The sequence below is a fragment of the Euprymna scolopes genome, chromosome 15 (assembly GCF_053919585.1).
Source record: "Euprymna scolopes isolate OS-2025 chromosome 15, ASM5391958v1, whole genome shotgun sequence".
NCBI classification, from domain to species: domain Eukaryota; kingdom Metazoa; phylum Mollusca; class Cephalopoda; order Sepiida; family Sepiolidae; genus Euprymna; species Euprymna scolopes.
Window position 1 is genome coordinate 75,846,238 of NC_136496.1, and position 24,540 is coordinate 75,870,777.

Sequence of the window (24,540 nt, forward strand, 5' to 3'; positions counted from 1 at the left end):
CCTTCCGGGCCAGTTATGCATACATGCATATATATATATATATATATATATATATATATATATATATATATATATATATATATATATATATATCAAATGAGTTTAAAGAATATGGACGGATTCTTTATATAGCGCTTTAACAGTATACTAGCCTGGATGCCCGGCGTTGCCAGGGTGTTTGGAGGTGTGTGTTGAGCCCCCCCCCTCCAAAAAAAGTGGTATTAGGCAGACAGGCTCCAGCCCGTACTGCGAAGGAGGAAAAGAACGTGAAAAAATACCAAGACGTCTTTGCTGTTGCGCCCATCGCGAAACCGGAAGTGACGAATATTTAACAAGGCTATTCAATCGAAAAGAGGAGATGTCTTTCGAAGATATAGCTGAAAAAAGCGACGTGTTCCTGTAGAAATGTGTCCAGTTGAGGGTGAAGGAATCAATATTTTAGCCATTTTTTCGATATTTGTCGTCCGAAGGGTCGACTTCAAAACGATACTGATCTTGTGAAAATCCGTCGCTCTATCAAAAGTTTTAGGCAGACATACATACATATATATACATGCATACATACATACATACATGCATACATACATACATACATTTAAACAGACAGATGAGATTTATATTATATACTAGCCTAGATGCACGGCGTTGATCGGGTGTTTGCAGGTGTGTTTTGAGCGAAAAAATAGTGGTAGTAGGCAGACAGTCTCGAATCTGTACCGGGAGGGAGGAAAAGAACATGAAAAATAAACGTAACGTTTTTGCCGTTGCGTCCATCGCCAAACCGGAAGTGGCGAAGGTTTAAATTAAGGCTTGTCAATCAAAAAGAGAGTCGAGCTTCAAAACGATACTGAGCTTGTGAAAATCGATCGCCTTTGTCGAAATTGTAGGCATACATTCATACATACAATTCAATAGACAGGTGAGATTTATATTATAGATAAGAAGCGCAACACATGCGGGTGGAGCATGAGATGTAATTAGAGACAAAATAAAATAAATATAGGTATATATGAATTTATTTGTCAGTTCATTAGGTTTTGAAATTTAGGTATAAAAACGTTCATAACCTCTCTTTCTATGTTTTTCATGCCACTTGCAACTAAATTCATCTATACCTTTATTTATTTATTTATTTTACCTTGTCTATGATTTCCTTATCTCTATCTTCTATATAAATAAAATGAACTAATTTTTCCCTCTAAGTTTGACCTTAATAGGATTAAAAATCAAGACATTTTATGCGAATGTATTATGCATGGACTGCAGCACTAGCAGTATCAGAATTTTTGTAGGAATTTTTGACACCCCTAACACGAAACTGCGAATACAATATAAAAATCTCGGAATTTCTCTGTTAAAAGTGGGTTATTTATTTTCTTTATGGGTTATACTTCCAAAATAAACTATTACAGTTGTTTTAAAAGTAATAGAAATATTTTTTTTTAAACAGTAATGAATTTTCCGAACTCAATATTTTTCAATTTTTAAACTCAATATTTTTAAATTTTAAAATTTTAAAAATCTATCAAAATTTTTCTATTGATTCTATTTTTACGATATTTTCAGGGTCAATGTGAAATTTTATGTTCTTTCCAATAAATTGAATATAATATTTTAGACAAACGTTTTTTTTTTAAATTCACGAACCCCCCCATCCCAATTTTTAAGTGTCTATTAAAAAGTAAATACTTAATTTAGTAACCCGATAGTAAATAATTAATTTACTCACAAATTGAAGAGAAAAGGTCAATACATAATATATTCAAATTTAAAAAAAAAACATAGTGTTCTTTTAGAATTTTACCTGTAAAGTTTGAAGTTTAAAACCTTTTTTTTTAAACCACGTTATTTGTTTTTTCTTTTTTTTTTTTAATGGAACCTTGGTCCTTGCTCCTTTAATTGAAAAAAAAATTAGGGCTTGAATTACATTTTTCGAGGAGTTATAAGCTTGGAAAGACAGAGGGTCGAATAATTCACGCCTCCCATTTTGTAAAGGTCTAATAATAATTAATTTAGAACCCGATAAGTACATAATTATTTACTCACAAATTGAAGAGAAAAGGTCAATACATAATATATTCAAATTTAAAACAAAAAAAAACATAGTGTTCTTTTAGAATTTTACCTGTAAAGTCCGAAGTTTAAAACCTTTTAAAAAAAAACACGTTTTTTTGTTTTTTTTGTTTTTTTTAAATGAAATCTTGGTCCTTGCTCCTTTAATTGAAAAAGAAATTAGGGCTTGAATTGCATTTTTCGAGGAGTTATAAGCTTGGAAAGATGGGGTGAAATTATTCGCTATTTTCACGAAATTTCTGACACTGCTACTGCAGCACGATATCTCTGGTGTGTTATAGGCCTATAACCTATCCACTTCCTCGATAATCTTAGATCCCTATATTTTTCTGGTGAGAGTTCACGGCCGAAATCTGTTACAATCAATGGAAGTGGTAAACTCTTTTCTCTCTATTAGATTCATACCCCCCGCAACTACTTAATACCGTTGCGGATAAGTCCACAGGGGAATTTACGAGGAAACACCGGTTTGAGTTCTTAGTTGCTTACAAAAATTGGATTGGCATTTTACCGTCGGGTGAAACGCAACTTTCGATTACAGCTATTCCATGGGCTTATTTAGTCCATTTTTAAAAATTATTTTCACCCCTTTTTTCTCCTTCTTTTTTTCTTTTTTGGTTGGGGGGGCGGCGAGTCGAGGGGTTACTTAAACGAAACGAAGTAACCTTGGATTCCAGGTTTTAGAACAAACTCTACCAGTCAGCCGCGAGCATTCTTCACATGTTAAAACGATTACTTGATTTAATATTTTATTTAGTGTATTTTTCTTTCTATTATGTTTGCAATGATTTTTTACGTGATGGTAGGGGGAGAGTTGACTTCATATTTTCGGATTACTTACTTATTTATTTTTTATTTCTATACATTGAATTTATGGGAGTTTCATTAGCCCAATTACTACTACGCTATCGATATGGTAGCAGACGACATTCCAATTGATAAAAATAGATCACAAAGAAAACAATACAAAAAAGAAAACAAAACTAACACATAACAAACCGTTGTACTTACACATAACAATTATAAGGTTAAAAATACATTTTTGCAGAAAAACAACCAATATTAAAACAAAAAACATAAAACCCATTAAACATATTTTCATTATACACGGTCAGTTTTCTGGTTTTATGTTTTTATTTTTTCCCCATTTGTATTTTTTGCAATTTGTTTTGTTTATTGGATTTTATTGCAGAAAACAAACCAACAATAAATAAATAAATAAAATATCATAAACAGTTTTGCATTTTACATGGTAAGTTTCTTGGGGTTTTCCTTTTTCTCCCCATTTGTATTCTTTCCAGTTCGTTTTGTTTGTTTGTTTGGTTGCTTTTTTCCGGTAGTCTGCGGTTGACACCGATGATTGCCGGTCTCGCACGACCAATGCTTTACGGGAATTCACGCGAATTCGGGTCCAATTATGCAGGACTACCTTCTTTTTTTCCTTTTCCCCCTTTTTCTTGGGCCCTAAACACCTATAAATGATTCTTTAACACCCTTTCTTACATTTTTCCCCCAGTTTTTGCCATTAATTCTTTCAATTTTACGTGCATAAAACAGACAGATAAAAATAACATTAAACATATTTGGGTCCTTTTGCTTGCCGGGGGGGGGCAATTAAAGTTTCATTTCTTCGCCAGATTGAACACTAACAGAACAACTTCAACATAAATCATTACCGGTTCATTTCGTTTACAAAATAAAGTGCATTTACAGACAATTTACTCCCGTCATATATCAGCTAAACCAGGGGGGTATCTATATATATATAAATGTGAAAGTCTGTGCGTGTGTGTGTGTGTTCGCTCGCTTCTTCTTGTGTATGTCCGCAAATGATTTTGCTTGCAAAACTAGGTCAGACTTCCTCACACCTGTTTATTTCGCTTCATAAACATTCATATAACGCCCTTATGAGTTCATTTCCATCGTGGTTACGTGATTGTTCCCCCCCCCCTTTCGTTTCCACCTTCGCGTCAAGACTTCAGGGTTAAATCCAACCTTCCGGCCAAAACTTTCTTTTTTTTCTTTTACACCTCTTTTTAACACACACACACACACACACACACACACACACACACACACACCTCCAAACACCCGGGCAGCGCCGGGTACCCCCGCTAGTGTGTGTGTATATATATATATATATATATATATATATATATATATATATATATATTTATATATATATATACCATTAGTTTCCATTTTAAATGCTAAAAAGATTAAATCAATTTGCACTCATAAATTTGTTTTTCCTATTTGTCTAAGAATTTAAGAAGAATTTTATTCAAACGCCTAAATTTTCATTATATAGTGTCTGCATCTAGAAATAGTCTGTAAAATAAAGACAAAATCAGTTATCTTGAAACAGTTTTTAGGTGAATCCTATTTCAAGATAATTGATATGGCGAAATACATAAAAGTGTAATATTTAAAAATATAGGGAGCGTTTATTATGCGAAAAAAAAGAAAAACACACTCATTTCACTTCATAAACGCACAACACATTTTGAATTTTAACGACTGCGTTTCGCTTGAGAAAAATCATTTTTACATCAAAATCGCGCTACATCAACAGTTTACATATTTAGATAGTATGGCTTAATCTTGCGCGGTAATAAAAAGTAACAATGGTCGAAAACAAATCCGCTCCATTTCTCGAGCACGTACGATGTATATGCTTATTATTTAATCGAGTAATGAATGGAGTGTTATTGCCACTTCTACACTGGCGTATCTAGTTTCTCATTCTTAGACAGGGTCAAAAAATGAGTCTCAAATCTTACAGATTCAGCGCTATCAGCCAACTCCAACATCTGTCCTATCGCCGCAATATTGCATCCTTGTTCCTCTGTTAAAAGTACTTTAATGAAATATGCTCCGATGAACTCATAGCACTTGAGATCTCTCGACGTGCACACTTCCGACGAACCCCTTAAGCAGCAAAATCCCACCACTTCACTGTTGAGATCCCTTGAAATCGGAAACCCTTCTACTCTAATAGTTTTCGTCCCTCGGACTGCGAGATGTTGAAATTTCCTCCCAGTCTTATTGCCAGACCGGACTAATATTTATTTATTTAAATAAGGTGAAATTGTATTTGTCTTTTTAAATCAAAATTTATTTCTTATGTAATCGATTGGTCATTGTTGTTTAACGAGAGGCATATTGGCTTTGTAATTGTTAAACTCGCCTAAGCAAACCTAGTGTTGTTGCTGTATGAACAAGTTCAAATACTATTCGCAGTAACGACATTGGTACATCGGTTCTAATTAAGGTACCTGTTGTGGTGGCAACCACTTATTTGCATATGCGAATAACATAACACTATAAATGGCAAGCCTAGGTTGGCCTTTGTGTGTCTTACTCAAATGCCACCAGAAGTGACGCCGAAGAGCGTACATGTCCTCCCACCAAGACACTCTGACTCGACACCGTCATTTGTACATATTGTAAATATACCTTTTCTTTAATACACTTATTATTGCGTTATCTTGTTGTTTGCGTCTTCATTGTATTTCCTTACTAATTATTGTTCAACCTTGCAACCACAACAGTTGGCGACGAGATATGAAGCGTCAAATATAACAGTTTGACGAAGAACTATTTAAAAAAAAAAACTACAACGCAAAGGTTGACCATTTTTTTTAAGGAATGCAAAGTGTTGACGAGCAAACGGATTTTACGCTAAAGAGAAGTTTCAACTCAAGTGAAAAAAAAAGCTCTAACGTGGCAAAAGCGACAATTTACGCCGTTTTCTGGGAATCCGACTTGCAAACGAATGTAAAAGTGAATTTTTGTTTTGTCGCTACACGACAAATCTTACTAAAGGACCAACTTGCAAACGAAAAGCGAACTTTGTTCTGTCGCAAAAACGACAGGTCAGACCCGTATTACGAAAAGCAAGGAAGTAACCTACGAAAAAAGTTCACCAGTGGATTCTAATTACTGTTCTCCGTAAACAAAACAACAACTAAAAGACTTTTTAATTAATGTTTTGGTTGACGTCGGTACTAAAAGGAAATACCACAGCTAAAACTAAAATTCAAGGAAAGGATTTTTTTTCTTGAAGTTGTCACTGAATAACGGATAATACAGTAAAACGTCACGGGAAAAAAAGGTAATCTCAATTTAAGAGGTATTTTAATTACTAAAATACTAGAGAAAAAAACTCAAAGAACTAAATGTACCGCATACATTTATTCAATTGTGACTCGATTAAAAAAAAAACCCAAACTTTTATTTTGTGGAAAGAGTTACTTATTAGTAAGTGCCTAAAAACAGAAAGTCAATTCCATTTCGTGATTCCAGATAAACCTGTTTTATTTTTTTTTGCAGCGTGACTCGCAAAAAGAATATATTATTGCAAGCAGCGATATTATTATTGAAAACAGGAGCTTACAGCAATTTGCTTTTTTTGTTGTAACCCAAACCGGTGTATATGGTACATGGTACAATATTTTTTTAACTACACACTAAAAAAAAAAAAAAAAACATGGAAGACTTATCAAAAATGTTCATGCAATTTTTACAAGCACAAGCTACACAAAACGAGCATTTGCAAACACAAATACAGGCACAGGCTGACCGCGAGGAAAAGAGAGAGGACAGATTATTGAAATGGCAGCAGGAACAAGAAGAAAAGCAGGAAATGGCGCAATTAAAGCAGAAAAAACTGCAATTGGAACAGGAAGAAAGACAAGAGGAACGTTTTGCTAAAACACTGGAACTACTAAAGAGTAATCGAGAAAATGTCGATAGTGTTAATTTCTCCCATACAACTATTTTTAATAGCATGGACACATTTCATTATGTGCCTGAGGAAGAGAAGAATTTTGAAGCATACTACACAAGATACGAGGATGTTTTTCAACTGGACTGTAAAAATTGGCCAAATAGTCAGAAAGTGAGCCTCTTACTCAGAAAATTGGGTACATCAGAACACAGCAAATTCGTAGATTACATATTACCTAAAAAAACTGCGGAATTAGAGTTCATGGAAGCTGTAAAATTACTAAAAGAATTATTTAATCCAAATATGTCTCTTTTTCATAAAAGATGGCTGTGCATGAATCTAATAAAGATGGACAACCAAGATTATTTGACATACGCATCAGTTGTCAATAAAAACTGCGATAATTTTAAGCTTGCAGAACTAACAGTAGAAGATTTTAAATGTCTAATCTTCGCTCAAGGGTTAGTTTCCACGAAAAATGCAGAAATACGCAGACGAGTGTTGTCTAAGCTGGAATCTGAGCAAGATTTAACCCTCCAGAAACTAGCAGAGGACTGTGAAAGGGCCATTACACTAAAAAAGGATTCAAAAAATATAGAAGAATCCGGAGTGGCATATGTAAGAAAAGTTAGAAAACCATACGCACCAACCAAGAACTTTACAAAGAAAAGCAATGGAACGGGATATTCCAAATATAATAACCATAAATATAGTACACAATATAACAAGCCTCTTCCTAGATATAACTGTAAGAGATGTGCAGAAAAGCATTGGGAATCAGATTGTCCTTATAAGAAGAAAAAATGCTACATTTGTAAGAAGGTGGGACACAAAAGCGATTGCTGCAGATATAAAGATTACACCAGAAAGAGAGTACAGCAAACAAAATCAAATACAAAATTAGACAAAGATCGGCGAAAATACGTAAAAGTGGAAATATTTAAAACATCAATAAAGTTACAACTCGACTCCGGCTCCGATGTTTCTATAATAAACCTGAATACGTGGAAAAAGTTGGGAAAACCGGCCATGATGAAAACTAGTAAAGCAGCCCGGACGGTAACTGGTGGGGGTATACAATTTGAAGGAGAAGTTGTCCTCCCGATAAAATTGAAAGGGATTTCGAAGAAATTAAAAATATTCGTACTAAAAAATAGTGAAAATCTGTTTGGAATAGATTTAATTGAGAAATTCGGACTATGGGATAAGCCAATCAATACATTCTGTAAAAAATTAGAATGTTCTTCTCCAACAACAGTAAATATAAAAGAAGATTTAAAAGAATTATTTCCTGAGGCATTCACAACTAACTTAGGTCGCTGCAATAAATTCAAGGCCTCGTTTGAACTTAAAGAAAACTCCAGCCCAATTTTTAGAAAAAAGCGAAATGTTCCGTTCGCTGGGTTGGAAAAGATTGATAAAGAATTAAATAGATTGGAACAGACGGGAATTCTATCAAAAATAGAACACAGCGAGTGGGCAGCCCCCACCGTATACGTAAAGAAAAAGAATGACGAAGTTAGAGTGTGCGCAGACTTTTCGACCGGGGTCAACTCCCTATTAAAAGATCACCATTACCCCCTACCAAGCCCAGAGGAAATATTCACGAAGTTGAATGGGGGTAATATCTTCTCCAAGATAGACTTGAGCGACGCGTATTTGCAAATACCGGTCGAGGAGAATTGCTCAAAAATACTATGCATCAATACGCATAAGGGATTATACAAATACAACCGATTGCCTTTTGGCATCAAAGTAGCGCCTGCCATCTTTCAGCAAGCGATGGACACCATGCTAAGTGGTATTGAGTGCGCATGTGCATACCTGGACGACATTGTTGTCAGGAGCAAATCCCTAGAAGAACATAAGGAACATTTGAAACAAGTATTTACTCGAATACAAGAATTCGGCTTTAAAGTAAAAGAAAGTAAATGTGACTTTTGTATGAGCGAGATTAAGTATCTTGGACACATAATAAACAAACATGGACGACGTCCAGACCCGGACAGATCTGCGGCAATAAAAAATATGCCAGCACCCGATAATGTAACAACCTTGCAGAGTTTCTTAGGACTCGCAAATTATTACCAATCTTTTATTGAAGGAATGCAGTACTTGCGAGCCCCCTTAAATAATCTGCTTAAAAAGGATACACCGTGGAACTGGACGCAAGAATGTCAAACCGCTTTTGACAAAATAAAGAGCGCACTAACATCCGAATTATTCTTAACGCACTTTGACACAAACTTAAAAATAGTCGTCGCTAGTGACGCTAGCTCCTACGGCTTAGGAGCATGCATTCAACATATGCCGGATGGGTCTAGAAAACCAATAGCGCACGCTTCGAGAACGCTGATACCAGCCGAAAGGGCATATTCACAAATCGAAAAAGAAGCGTTGAGCATAATCTTTGCCGTGACTAAATTTCACCGATATTTATATGGTAGACAATTCATACTTGAAACCGACCATAAACCGTTAGTCACGATCTATGGATCAAAAAAAGGATTGCCGGTATACACCGCAAATAGATTGCTGCGCTGGGGTACAATACTACTTAATTACGATTTCCAGCTACAACATCTAGCATCAAAAAAGATTTGCCATGCGGATGGACTGTCAAGACTGATACCACAGAAACACAATCTGGAAGAATCAGTCATTGCAGCAATTCGGACAAATGTTGAAGAAAAAAATATGGTAGCAAACATCATTAAGGAACTACCCGTAACTTTGTCGGACATTAAAAGGGAAGCCGAGAAAGACGAATATATAAAGGACATAAAAGAGAAAATTATAACGGACACAAAGGTGCAGGAAGTTTTCTCCATATGTGACGATGTGTTACTGTACAGCGAGAGAGTGGTAATACCCAAAACATTGCAGAATAGGATGTTAAGAGATTTCCACACAGGACATCCGGGGATAAATCGAATGAAGTCGTTAATGAGAAGCTACGTGTACTGGCGTAACATGGACACTGACATAGCGACAACAATTGATAAATGTAAAGGATGCCAGTTAGCGGCAAAATCTCCACCTATAGTACACAAACCTTGGCCGAAAACCGACCAACCATGGTCGAGAATACACATGGACTTCGCTGGTCCAGTAGGTGAAAACTATTATTTAATTGTAGTGGATAGTTTCACAAAATGGCCGGAGGTAATGCGTTGCAGGAATCCAACAACGAACAACTCAATAGGGTTCCTACACGAGTTGTTTGCAAGATTCGGTGTACCAGACGCACTGGTCACTGACAACGGAACGCAGTTCACATCCGCAGAGTTTAAGGAATTTTGCGACACGTTCCGACTGAAGCACATCATTACTCCGCCGTATCATCCAAGGTCGAACCGTCTCGCGGAAAGGTTCGTGGACACGCTAAAACGAGCGTTAAAGAAATCCATTGGAACACCAACAGAAAAAGCTTTGCAACAATTCTTGCAAGTATATAGGATTACACCACATCCTAGTACACCATCAAACATATCACCAGCTGATCTAATGTTTATCAGAAAGGTAAAATCAGCGTTTGACAAACTATTGCCAAGGCAGGCAATTATCCGAAACACTACACACACGAGAAGAAAGAAATATAACTCGGGAGATCGAGTATATTTTAAGTGCTACAGAAATAACACATCTTACTGGGAATGTGGAGTAGTGGATAAACGCATTGGTGATTGTACATACATGATTAAAGGTCCACAGAATATACATAAAAGGCACCTAAATCAGATAAAAAAACGTCATATCCAAGATGATGATGATACGACAACAGTCGAAGAGGAGGACACCATAGATATCATATACGAATCTTTTAATTTGGAACCGCCTCAAAATGCACCTGAACCCCGAAGATCAGGTAGGAAAAGAAAAGTGAATGAACCATTAATGGTAAACCCAAAAAGAAAAAGATATTGAAATCTGTGTGACTTCAAATCTTGGGAGGGGGGTGTTGTGGTGGCAACCACTTATTTGCATATGCGAATAACATAACACTATAAATGGCAAGCCTAGGTTGGCCTTTGTGTGTCTTACTCAAATGCCACCAGAAGTGACGCCGAAGAGCGTACATGTCCTCCCACCAAGACACTCTGACTCGACACCGTCATTTGTACATATTGTAAATATACCTTTTCTTTAATACACTTATTATTGCGTTATCTTGTTGTTTGCGTCTTCATTGTATTTCCTTACTAATTATTGTTCAACCTTGCAACCACAACAGTACCGAAGGTAAACAACGTTGAGGCTAGACAATACAATATGGGTAACCATTTGGAAATACCAGGACGTCGACACTTCCAGCAGATCCTGACTGTGGAAAAATAAATTCTGCTGTATTTAAGGTCGCTCATTTTAATGGTACCACTCCTGCCTTCGTAGCGCTTCATCGTTTTCGTTTTGGAGTAAAAATAATAGGATTACTTATGGACAGACCCTTGTAATATATATATATATATATATATATATATATATATATATATATGTGTGTGTCTCTGTGTGTGTTTGTGTGTATGTCTGTGTGTGTGTGTGTGTAAGGGAGGGAGAGAGAAAGAGAGCGTTGTATGCGTGTGTATTTCTATGATCAGAAATTTTTGTGTCACAGAATTTTATAATCTTTTGTAATGCTACATATCCGATAATTTGTACCTGCACAGCAATCGTTCAATAACAATCATCCGTTTATCGATCTTTTGTAATTGAACATCTTTCGCATATTCACTTGGATATTGTGCGTTTTTTTTTATCTGGCGATAAAACCGTCCTAATTTCTTCATGTACTTCAATGCAAATACGAAATTTACTGAGCTTTCGACGGACTTTAGTCATTTTCTGGAGGAATGGTAAACATATGAATGAAATCCTATCAAATATAATTGAAAAGTTCGGCGTTGCTACACTATTAGGACAAAATTTCGGAAATTGTAAACTGAACCTCACATGAAAAAAATGGTATCTACGAATTCCTCGTATTTTTAGGATGATTATATCCAAAATTTACGAAAATCGATGAGGTAGAAAATTATTTATTTAAGAAAATATAAAATAGAAGTTGATGAAAACGATCGTAAGACACAGGAGAGTTCAAAAGGAAGGTAATTTTTAATTTCGATTCCAACAAGATGGCGGCAATTTTTTACCTGCTACCACGATTAAAGTTTTAATAATTCAGTAAGATTCATGTAATTCCGATTACATAATTTGGAAGCTACCATTGTAACTTATTACAATTGAAAAAAAAATCAGTTTAAAACATTGTTTATTTTTAATCTGAAAACTCCATTTATCGACTCCAAACTACTCATCCCAATAGTATAGAGGCGCCAAAAGTTTCGTTTACAAGAGAAGAAAAAATCGCGTGACGTCATTCTGTTCTGCTCAAACAAATCTGATCATGTAATGACTAATACGTACTAAAATCTTAAGATTTTATCGTTTATTAATGACTTAAATGTTTTAAGGAACCATAATATTTTCAGATGATGCGACAACTTGAACCATGATTAATTTTTATTTTTTAACAAAAATGTTCTTTTTGTTTTTACTTGGATAACAATAAGTTTAAAAAATTAAATCTTTAACAGACGAAAATTTGCTAACCATTTTAGTATTATTTAATCCACGCTAGTAGCATGATCTCATACTATCAGCCATGACCAAGTGGATGTCTTAAGTAATTCGCAATTGTATTCCTCATGTCGCCTGCATTGAAGATTGAACCTTCAACCTCTTGCACAGTGTCACTTACATCTGAATTTTACAGAGTACTTTATCTGTCACACCGCATGACACTCTACGCTTCAAATGGAGAGAACTTGAATGCCTACTAGACGCTGTCCTCGAGTATCTAAGGTCTCACTGTACAGTGGGTTTGTCTGAACAACCCGGCATGAGGATGCTTTACCCTAGAAGTAAACCCTTACCAAATATTCAAAATCACATAATATTCGCTGCCCAAATAAGATCTCCTCACTATGGCTAACTCACATTCGCTTTTACGAAAAATGGTGCACCTTCTCCAGGTGATGTTACTTCATAAAGCTGGATACTCTACCAGACTAGATAAATTCTTGTCGTGGAATCCAGTAAGACCAAAAGACCAAAACGAAAGATATACTACAGCATATGGAAATAGTTAATTGGGGAGAGGAAAATTATGTTCTCAATTTCTTTATTAATTCTGTGTTTAAGAGATAAAGAACTTTAATGGAACATTCGAATATCTATGTATGCCATACAGAGTTCAAGTGTTAGCCCCAGGTAGTGGGCCCCTTGATTTCTAATAACTTCGACTGAAGCTCTTCAACCGATGCGAAGAATATTACTAAAGATTTCTATCCGGCAATAGCTCCACCGCTCCAGTAGATATCTCACTCTTGATACAATTCTCTACCTATATAAAAGGCAGGCACAGCCAATGATGAGGTACTGTTGCCACATCTGGGCAGGAGCTACTAGAAGCAGCTTATCCTGCCTTGACAGAGTTCAAACGAGACTTCGTAGCTTACTGGAGGATGCCATTTTCTCTTCCCTGTAACCTCTTTCTCCCACAAGAGACTTGCGAGCCTGTCTCTGCATTATCCTTGTTTTCATGACAAGTGCTCGTCTGAGCTCCAGTCTATGGTCCCCCCTCGCCAAACTTTCACGAAAAACACTCGTCTAGCCAAAACCACTATCAATAATTTCCTCTTTATCTGTGCCTAAACCTAAACGTAGATTCCATGAACAAAACTTCTTTCTTATAACTGCACGCCAGTGGAACCGTTTGTGTGCTATCCAACTAACTACACTATAATTATCTTCAAGTCCAACATAAACAAGTTCTTGATGAACTTCTCCCTAAGTAATCCAATTTACAAAATTTCCACTACTTATGATTACTATGCTATAATCCCATTGACTAACGTATACCCGTTAACCCTTATCCTCGAGTGGCCTCCGGGCCTTGATAAGTGATGACTACTTCTTAAAAAAAATAGCTACATCGGACCAAATGTTGTGCATATAACACTCAAGATGAGAACAGTAGACCGAATAATCCAAACAATACAAAAGTTAGTTGTGGTTGTTATTTTGTATATTACGATGCTGCTGAGTGACTGATTGTTTTGCTGTCCATATAACCCACAGCCGCCTAAAATCTCGGTTATTATTTGAACGTCTAGGTTCTTCTCGGTGAACCACGGAGACAGGGAGACGTAAAATCTGTTTACTGTACACGTTAGTGCAACACAAAATGGGTTTTAATTATCAGTCGATGCTTTATTTCCTTGTCAGAATATCTCTGTCTTCTTTCCATTTCTCTATATATAGACCCTAAACACATCGTAAACCACAAATAGTCAAGCTGGATGACGACACGATAAATAGAACAAAATATATAAACAAACGGTAAACGAAGATAAAACCACACATACGAAACTTTTACGTCTGTCGGGCTCAGGATTGAAGTTACATGTGGTCAACCTGTGACCTAATAAATTCTGCTGGTTATTTATTTTTTGTATAATATTAATGGGCCATCACTTATCAAGGCTAGAGGTCACTTGAGGATAAGAATAAACAGAAAGAGAGTTACAGAATCAAAAGTTATAGATTAAACAACCCCAATGAGAAAGGAAGAGTATGATGTAGAGAAGATTTGTAAGATATGGTTAAGTTGATGAGTTGATCCTGAATTATACGAACAATCAAACATAACTTAATCCCAAAACTGATGAATATTTCAGCATGAATTTTGTATGATTAAAATATAGACGAAATACAATCGAAAGTAAACAAACGTTGAATAACTTACTTTTAATATAATAATAAATATTACCAGATTTTCAAGATTAATTACTTTTAATATAATCGCTACTATTATATTATTCTCTAATTTCAGTTTTGTGATGGTTTACACGGGTTGATTTTTCACTCAAGAGCTAATTTTTACACTAACGTTCGAGAGCACAGTCAAAAGGTCAATTAGATGGAAAGCACCTGATGTCGGTTCTAATTGGCACAGCTAACATCGCTGTGCCAATTAGAACCGACTTCTGTGGTGCCGGTATGCTGTACCTGATTCCCACGGAGTTCTACTATTTCACAAGATCATCAGCGCACCTATGATTATTGGCACGATGGAAGTTTGTTTTTTTTTGTTTCACAATCTAGAAGTCTCCACGCTCAGTTTTTGATAGTTTCGTAGTTTCTCATTCTTCTTGCCTGCTAAGTTGATGCCTCTTGTGAAAAGTCGCGTCAACAAGTTGGCATTCATTGGTATTTTTATTCACAAGTCCACTATCTGGTTTCCTGTGAGTTATCTCTTATTCACACTAAACAATGAAACCCCAGAGAATCTGAACTTCATCATTTTCTATCGCCTCTGATGTTGGAACCACTTGTCTCTCGTTTGAATTCCAAACTTCTGGCACAAACTCCACTGCAAATTTGCACATACTTTATGATAGTGCCGTTTGTACTCTTTTTCGGCAAGTGTAGATCACCCGCTAACATTGTGTTTCAGAAGTCACATGACACAGCCTGCACTTATCAAAACAGGCCTTCCTGGAGATTATTCTATTGATTATCATTATTATTATTATTATTATTATTATTATTATTATTATTATTATTGCTACTACTACTATTATTATTATCATTATTACTACTACTACTACTACTATTATTATCATTATTACTACTACTACTATTATTATCATTATTATTATTATTATTATTATTATTATTAATATTATTATTATTACTTCCATTATTACTATTATTATTACTACTATTATTATTAGTATTACTATTATTATTATTATTATTATTACTATTATTATTATTACTATTATTATTATTACTATTATCATTATTATTACTATTATTATTATTACTATTATCATTATTATTAGTATTATTATTACTACTACTATTATCATTATCATTATTATTATCATTATTATTATTATTATTATCATTATCATTATTATTATCATTATTATTATTATTATTATTATTATTATTATTATTTACTCATTAGGCTTAGTTACACAGGCCATCATCAAAGATTTCTTTTTGAGAACAACTTGTGGTGTTCTTTGCTGTCGGAGAGACAACAAGTCTTCTCAGATTTCCAGTACTATCTACCTTATCCGATGAAATTTGCAAAAGAATTTTCGTCATCCCAACAGTCGATTACCATTGATTTCTCGTTGGTAGCGACCATTGGTATTTACTGGTATTTAGGTTACAATAAACCTCCCTAATGTGCTAGTCCTCTTTGCACTCATCCAGCGGAGGTATGGCTAGTGACTTCTCTCCCCGATCTTTCCATCCTCCTTGACACTTCTCACTTATTTTGTGTGGTGCCAGTTTATTGTAACATACACACACACCAAAAAAGTGGAGCTGGCTGAAACGCAGGGCCGCATGAGGGCACCTTACAATCATACCGTTTCAGTTTTCATGATTCCATGTGATGTTTCTTTGTGTTTTACATCTGTGGCCGTTTCTGTCCAGTTTGTGTCTGTAGTTCAAGTGTAGTGTTAGTGTCTACATTCATTTGTTTTCCTTAATCTTTCTGCAGTTTTCATTATTATTATCTGTTGTATCTTATCTCTGATTCCAATCTCTCCCATTCTTATTTTCCGAGTTTTTCGGTATTGTTCCTAGCGTTCCTACTATTAATGGTGTTATCTAGACTTTCTTCATTTTCTAGATCCTTTTCAGCTCTCTGGCCAGTTCGGTGTATTTGCTTCGTTTCTGTCTCCTTGATCTTCACTCTCTGATCTGCTGGTACGGCTAAATCTGGCAAGACTTTTTCTTATTCTTAACTATTATGAAATCCGGTCTTCTTGCTTGGATTGGTTTATCCGTTTGTATATCCATGTCCCATAGGATTTTGTGAATTTCATTTCCAGTACTGCTGCTGTGTTGTTGTTTTTTGTGCCATTTGTCTGAATGTTCAAGATGCAATTGTCTGCATACTTATCAATGTACCGACTTCCCCACTTAATCATGTCTATTTTATATTCGTTTTGGGTTAGTTTGCTGCATTCACTTATTATGTGGTTTATTGTTTCGTCTCTTTGTCTACAGAGTCTAGAGTCTATATTTGTTGTTTTCTTGTATCTTGTCGATCCTTACTTTGATGTGCTTGGTTGTAATTGCATTATTTTGTGTGTCTGTTATAGTTTAGTCTCATCTTTTGTATCCTTATGAATCGTCCGTGTAGCTGTTCCTTTTCCCATTTCTCTTTCCTCGTCTTTTCTTTTTCTATCCTGATTGTTTCTTTAGTGTCTCTTGTTGCGGTAATTATTCTTTAGGTGTTCTGCATTATGCATTTTTCCAAATTCTTTTTTGTTCTCATTCAGACTTCTATACAGACCAGCCTTCTACCTCTATCTTTCCTTTTCACATAGAGTTAGTCAGTATCATCTTTCGGGTGTAGTACAATCTGCATTATGATGAGTTTCTTGGTCTTCTGGTCGATATTCCTCAGTTCTTCTATGGTCCAACTCATAACCCCTCCAGACCATCTTACTAGTCACACTGACCACACGTTCATTCCTTTAATTAGGTGTCTACTATATAATTTAGTTTCGAGGAGTTTGCTTGTTTTCCTGAGGTACTTCTTTTCAATCTTCTGTTGTTTTGATTGTGTTTGCTTCCATAACTCCCAAGTATTTGTAGCTATCATGTTCACCTAGTGCTCTAACCCCTCTTTGATTGTGTAGTACCATCCATTCTATTGTTTCCAGTTTTCTCCTCCTCATGATCAAAAGTGCGCAGTTTTCCATACTGAATTCCATTAGAATATCCTGGCTAAAGATTCTCGTTGTGTGTATTAGTGTGTCTAGTTTGGCCTTTGTTTTTTGCAAACAGTTTCAGGTCATCCATGTACATTAGATGGTTCATTCTTTCATCTGTCTTAGTAAATTTCGTCTATCAGCTGTCAGATTATTATTATTATTATTATTATTATTATTATTATTATTATTATTATTATTATTATTATGTAGTTGTTTCTGTTGTTGTTGTTGCTGTTATTATTATTGCTACCGATATTAGTGTTACCATTATCATTGTAGATTTTATTTCTATTGTTGTTGGTGGTGTTAATGGTAATAGTGATGGTGGTGGAGGAGAAAGGTCGGGAGGGGATCTTTAACCTAGGTTGGGAACCATCTTAGAGATGATGTCTCGATAAAACTCTCGGTGATGTTGTAACCTAAAATTCACTAACCCCATTTATGGGAGATGCCAAATCAAAATATTGAAAATAATGACGTGGATGAGGTTGAAACATCTTGCGATAGTCTCACGTCCGGCAGGTGTCCCACTGGTCAACAGGGCGGGTTCTGTCGTTATCATATAACTGTTTGAAATTCTGAGGATGTGGCTAAATATAGGGGAAGTGAGAATGGCCAGAGAGTGTCCCAAAAACACAAAGGGAGTTGGAACAGGAAATGTCAAAAAACAAGAAGTGGAAGTACCAAATCTGGTGGATATATCCGAAAAGTGAAGGCAGAATGGGAATCGAGGAGGAGGAACTAGTAGTGTCGCAAGTTTGGTATCCCAGTTAAAACAAATTAAAAATAACAACCTACTTTCAGTGATTGCAAGAGAAGAGATTGAATGGATGGTTAGGAATGAAATGAATAACGAAAGTAAAATTGATGAAACTAGCTCTGATGAAAGAACTGAGAGAGTGGAAGTGCAGAAGGGAAATGTAAGCGATGATGGGAGGCGGGCAACTGAGGAGGAATGGAATCTTATGGTTAGGGGAAGTGATGAGAAAGAGTTTGAAGGATCTAAGGCAGATGAGATCATTGATTCTGAGACAATGGAATAGGAGCAGATGTATGGAGAAGTGGTGATGAAGTTCGAACTTTGACTTTTGTAGAAAAAGAAGTACTTCAGAAGTTAAGAGAGGTTCTTCTTAGAGACGATATCATAGAGATTACAAGTATGAAGAGTAGTGATAGGCGGAAGGTGAACAGCGAGATAAAAATAGTTCAAGGAGTAATTCACAACATCATAAGAAAGAACATATCGATTACGGAACTTAACAGGCTTCTGTGTGCAGCGTCATACGTTATTGTGAATCGTCTTGGCTTAATACAGAAGAAAAAGAGAGAAATGAAGGATGGAAGGCCACACTGACAGAAGCGGCTTGAAGAAAGTATTAAACGGTGGCGGAAAGACATCGGTAGAATCGAAGAAATAAGAAAAGGAGTTAAACTAGGACAGAAAGCTAAGGACGAGCTTGAAAGGAGATATAGATTGCTGGAAAAGAGAACCATGAGCGTGCTAACAATGTTGAAAGAGAAGATCCACACTGGTAGCATGAAAATTCGGAACTTTATTAGAAAACGTGTTGCATTTCGGCAGAACAACCTTTTCCGGTTTTGCTGGGACGGCAATTATTATTATTGGCTCACACGGAGCTTTCACACAAGTCAACAAACGATCTGATTGGAAACCTGTGGTGTTCTCTGGAAGCTGAGTGACAACAAGTCTCCTCAGACGTCCAGCTCTCTCCACCTCCTTCAATAGCATTTGCAAATAAATTTGCATCATCGCAACAGCCGCTTACCATTGGTTTCTCGCTGGTAGTGGTCATTGGTTTATACTGGAATTTGAGTGGCACTCAGCCTCCCCAAGGTCCCAGTTCTCTTTGCGCTTGTCAAGCCGAGGTCTGGTTGGCGCTCGCTCCTAGGTCTTTCAGTCCTTATTGACCCTTCTCGGCCCTTTGGTATCCCTTTTTATTGGGGGGAACGGTGTTTAAACAATGGGGGATGTATGATGGGGAGGGGTGAAGAACTTGTAGATATGCAGTTTCGGTGTTCTTCATTTTCTGTAACGCTTATTCGTTATATTGTCTTGTATTATTCTCCGCATTCAAGGGGTTTCCTTAATATTTTAGTCGTTTTCATTATCGTTAGTCGCTGTACTTTTGCAGTTATTCCTCCAATTCCAATTTCTGACATTGTTTTTTCGAAGTTTTTCGGGATTGTTCTTAGTGCTCATACTATTATCCGTACTATTTTGATTTTCTTCATCATCCAAATACCTTTTAACTCTCTGGTTAGCTCTGTGTATTTGCTTCGTTTCTCCTTTTCTTTTATACTCACCCTGTGGTCAGCTGGGATTATTATTATTATTATTATTATTATTATTATTATTATTATTATTATTATTATTATTATTATTATTATTTTAACAAGCAGGACCTGTAGAAATTTCACAGCAGCATATTTCATATGTAATATATTGTTGCTGGGCATGCTGTGGGCGTTCTGTTGAGCATGAATGAAGGCACAATCATATTATTCTACTTTTTTATTAAAACTTTATCGTCCCCTTACTAAAATAATAATTTTTATATATTTCATGGGCTGATTATTTCATTACAAACACACCGGTCAATTAACTCACATTTTATCATTTTTCATAATTATTGAATATGTTACTATGTTCGACAATAATTTTTCATAATTTCAATCCACATTATCGCCCCTCCCTTTACTAAAATATTAAATTTGATATATTGTATCGGCTGATTATTTTATTAAAAAAAAAACACAACTATCAATTAACTCACATTTCATCATTTTTAATAATTCTTGAATATGGTACTAATTTTGACAATAGTTTTCATCATTTAAACTCACCATATCGCACACCTTACTAAAATAATAACGTTGATATATTGCTTAGGCTGATTATTTCATTACAAACACACACATCAATCAACTCACATTTCATCATTTTTCGTAATTCCTGGATATGTTACTAATTTCGACACTATTTTTTTATAATTTAAACTAACGTTGTCGTCCAACCTTACTAAACTTTGATACATTTGCTGGGCTGATTATTTCATTACATACACACTAATCAATTAATCTCCATTTCCTCATTTTTCATAATTCTTGGGTATGTTACTAATTTCAACAATCATTTTTCATAATTCATACCCACATTATCGTCCCCTCCTTAATAAAATGATAACTTTGAAATATTGTCTGGGCTTATTATTTTATTACAAACACACTAATGCATGAAATCACATTTAATCATTTTTTCATAATTCATGGATATGTTACTTATTTCGACAATCATTTTTCATAATTTCATAATTTTAACCCACATTTTCATCCTTCCCTCTTTACTAAATAATAATTTTGATGTATTGTCTAGCCTGATTATTTCCTTACAAACACACCAATAAATTAACTAATATTTCATCATTTTTTTTTTCGGAATTCTTGGATATGTTACTAATTTCGACAATCATTTTTCATAATTTCAGCCCTCCTAATCTCCTTCCCCTTTACTTATATAATAATTTTGATATATTGTCTAGGCTGATTATTTTATTATAAGCACACCAATCAATTAAAGCACATTTCGTCATTTTCGTAATTCTTGGATATGTTACTAATTTCGACAATAATTTTTTATAATTTAAACCATCCTCATCGCCCTCTCTTACTAAAAAATTACTTTGATATATTGACTGGGTTGATTATTTCATAAAAACACAACTATCAATTAACTCACACTTCATTTTTCTTAATTCTTGGATATGTTACTCAGTTCGACAATTATTTTTAATATTTTTAACCCACATTATCAACCCCACACTACTAAAATAATAACTCTGATATATTATCTGGATTGATTATTTCATTTCAAACACACCAATCAATTTACTCACATTTTGTTATTTTTCATAATTCTTAGATATATTACTAATGTCGACAATCATTTTTCATCATTTTAACCCACATCATCGCCCCACTTATTAAAATAATAACTTTGATATATTGTCTGGTCTGATTATTTCATTACAAACACAGTAATGCATTAAATAACATATTACATTTTTCATAATTCTTGGATATGTTACTAATTTCGACAATTATTTTTCAGAATTTAAACCATCCTTATCGCCCTCTCTTACTAACATAATTACTTTGATATATTTCCTGGACTGATTATTTTATTATAAGCTCACAATCGATTAACTCACATTTAATCTTTGTTCATAATCCTGGATATGTTACTAATTTCGACAATAATTTTTATAATTTAAACCCCACATTATGCCTCTTCCTCTTACTTATATAATATATTTGATATATTGTCTGGGCTTATTATATCATTACAAACACACCAACCAAGTAACTCACATTTCATCATTTTTTATAATTCTTTGATAACTACTAATTTCGACAATAATTTTCATAACTTTAACCCACTATGTCGCTACCCTTAATTAAATAATAACTTCGATATATTGCCTGGGTTAATTATTTCATTACAAATAAATGAATCAATTCTGGATATTCTCATAGTATATATGTTTAACCTATCTTATTCAATCCCCGGTGACGCAGCATATTCTACTAATGTATATCATTCACCTATCTCATTCGATCCCGGGCGACGCTGGGTATTTTGCTACTATATATTTTCCACCTATTTCATTCAATACTGGGCGACGCTTTCTGATAGTATATATTTGCACATCTCATTCAATCACGGGACTGACTTCATATCCGTCACCCCAGTGTTGAAAATATACATTAAATAAAGTAATGTTTTAATCGTAAACTGTTTCAGCCATTTCCAGGACTGACTTTATATCCCCGAACCCACTGCTAAAAATATACATGAAATAATGTAATGTCTAAATAGTAAACTGTTTCAGCCATTTCTGGAACTGACTTATAATCTCCAACCCACTGTTGAAAATATACATGAAATAAAGTAATGTATAAATCGTACACTTTTTCAGCCATTTCCGGGATCGATTTCTTATCTCCCATCCTACTGTTAAAAATATACATTGCATAAAGTAATGTCCAAAACGTAAATGGTTGCAGCCATTTCCGGAACCGACTTCATATTTCCCACCCTAATGTTAAAAATATACATTAAATAAAGTAATGTGTAATGCGTAAACGGTTTCACCCATTTTCGGAACTGACTGTATATCCCCCACCCAACTGTTAAAAATATACATGAAATAAAGTAATGTTTAAATCGTAAACGGTTTGAGTAATTTCCGGAACTGACTTCATATCCCGTAACCTACGGCTTAAAATATACTTGAAATAAAGTAATGTTTAAATCATAAACTGTTTCAGCAGCTTTTCGAAAGTAATACATAAAAACCTTAACACAGTTAGAGATTAGGCAACCATTGCTTTAACATGAATTTCTGAGTTTACTGTCAGTTTCAGCATTCCAGTGACTTAAACCGTGGCCTTCGTTATAAAGATGGCCGGCCAGCTGAAAAAATGACGTCATCGCCGAGGTCCCAACAAGCAAGATATGTGGAACTCTTAGACTGTCAATAATGAACAGTAATTTTTACAGACAGCGTTACAAAACTTCAAAATTGGATTAAAATAAATAAATAAAGAAAGAAAGAACACGATGATTTATACTGAAACTCATCTAATATTAATAATAAAAAAATAATTAAAAAAACACAAGTTGTTTGTTTAAGTATTATAAGCAATTGAATATTTCGTTGTATTATAGATTTTAAAGATTAGAATGCGTTCTTTAATTACTTATAAATTACATTTTAAAAAAGTGAAGGAACACGATTTGATTTGTAGTAAACTTGAAGTTTATTTAATATAATTAAATGAAAATTATGCATGTAAGATTATGAATATTTGAAGCAGAACACAAGCAAAACATTTGATATGAGTTAAGACAATAAACAAATATTAAAATTAAACTATTTTTTTAATCAAAATGAATATTTTTTTAATCAAAATGAACAATATTTTTTTTAAATCAAAATGAATATTTTTGAATCAAAATGAACCACAAAATTTTTAAATGCAAATGAACCACAATATTTTTTTCAAAATCAAAAAGAATATTTTTAATAAATTCATGAAGTATTGCACAGTAAAAAATAATTAACTTAAAGAAAAAATCATGTTTCTTATTTAAGATTATTTCACGACATAACAAAAATAACATGCAAAATCATTTTTTATATCCATATTTTCAGTTTGTTAAAATACGTGGGTTTGTATTACTGTACACATAGATTCGAAAAAGTTGTCAAAAAACAAATATATAACAAATAAATGTTATCAAAGGCAAGATAAGTTACTTTTCTACCAAACTGGATATATTTTTCGTGTTTTTATTCAATGTAACATGTTTATTCAGCTCGAAAAACATACAGTGTTTACCGATGTATTCCAAAATTCAAGATGGCGTCTGATTCTCTCTTTAACACGGTAAGTTTGGGAAAAGTTGTTATAAATACAAAACTGGATAAAATACTGTTAAAAATTCGCTCAATATATGTTACCGTGACATAGGTTGACATATATTCGGCGGGTTTTTAATAGTATTTTGTATGATTTTTTTATTTATAACACCTTATCCCAAACTTACCGTGTTAAAGAGAGAATCAGACGCCATCTTGAATTTTCGAATACATCGGTAAACACTGTATGTTTTTCGAGCTGAATAAACATGTTACATTGAATAAAAACACGAAAAATATTTGGTAGAAAAGTAACTTATCTTGCCTTTGATAACATTTATTTGGTATATATTTGTTTTTGACAACTTTTTCGAATCTATGTGTACAGTAATACAAACCCAATTACGTTTATGAAATGTAAGACCACGAGTGAACGCGCGTTTTTTTTTAGTTTAGTTTCATATATATATATATATATATATAT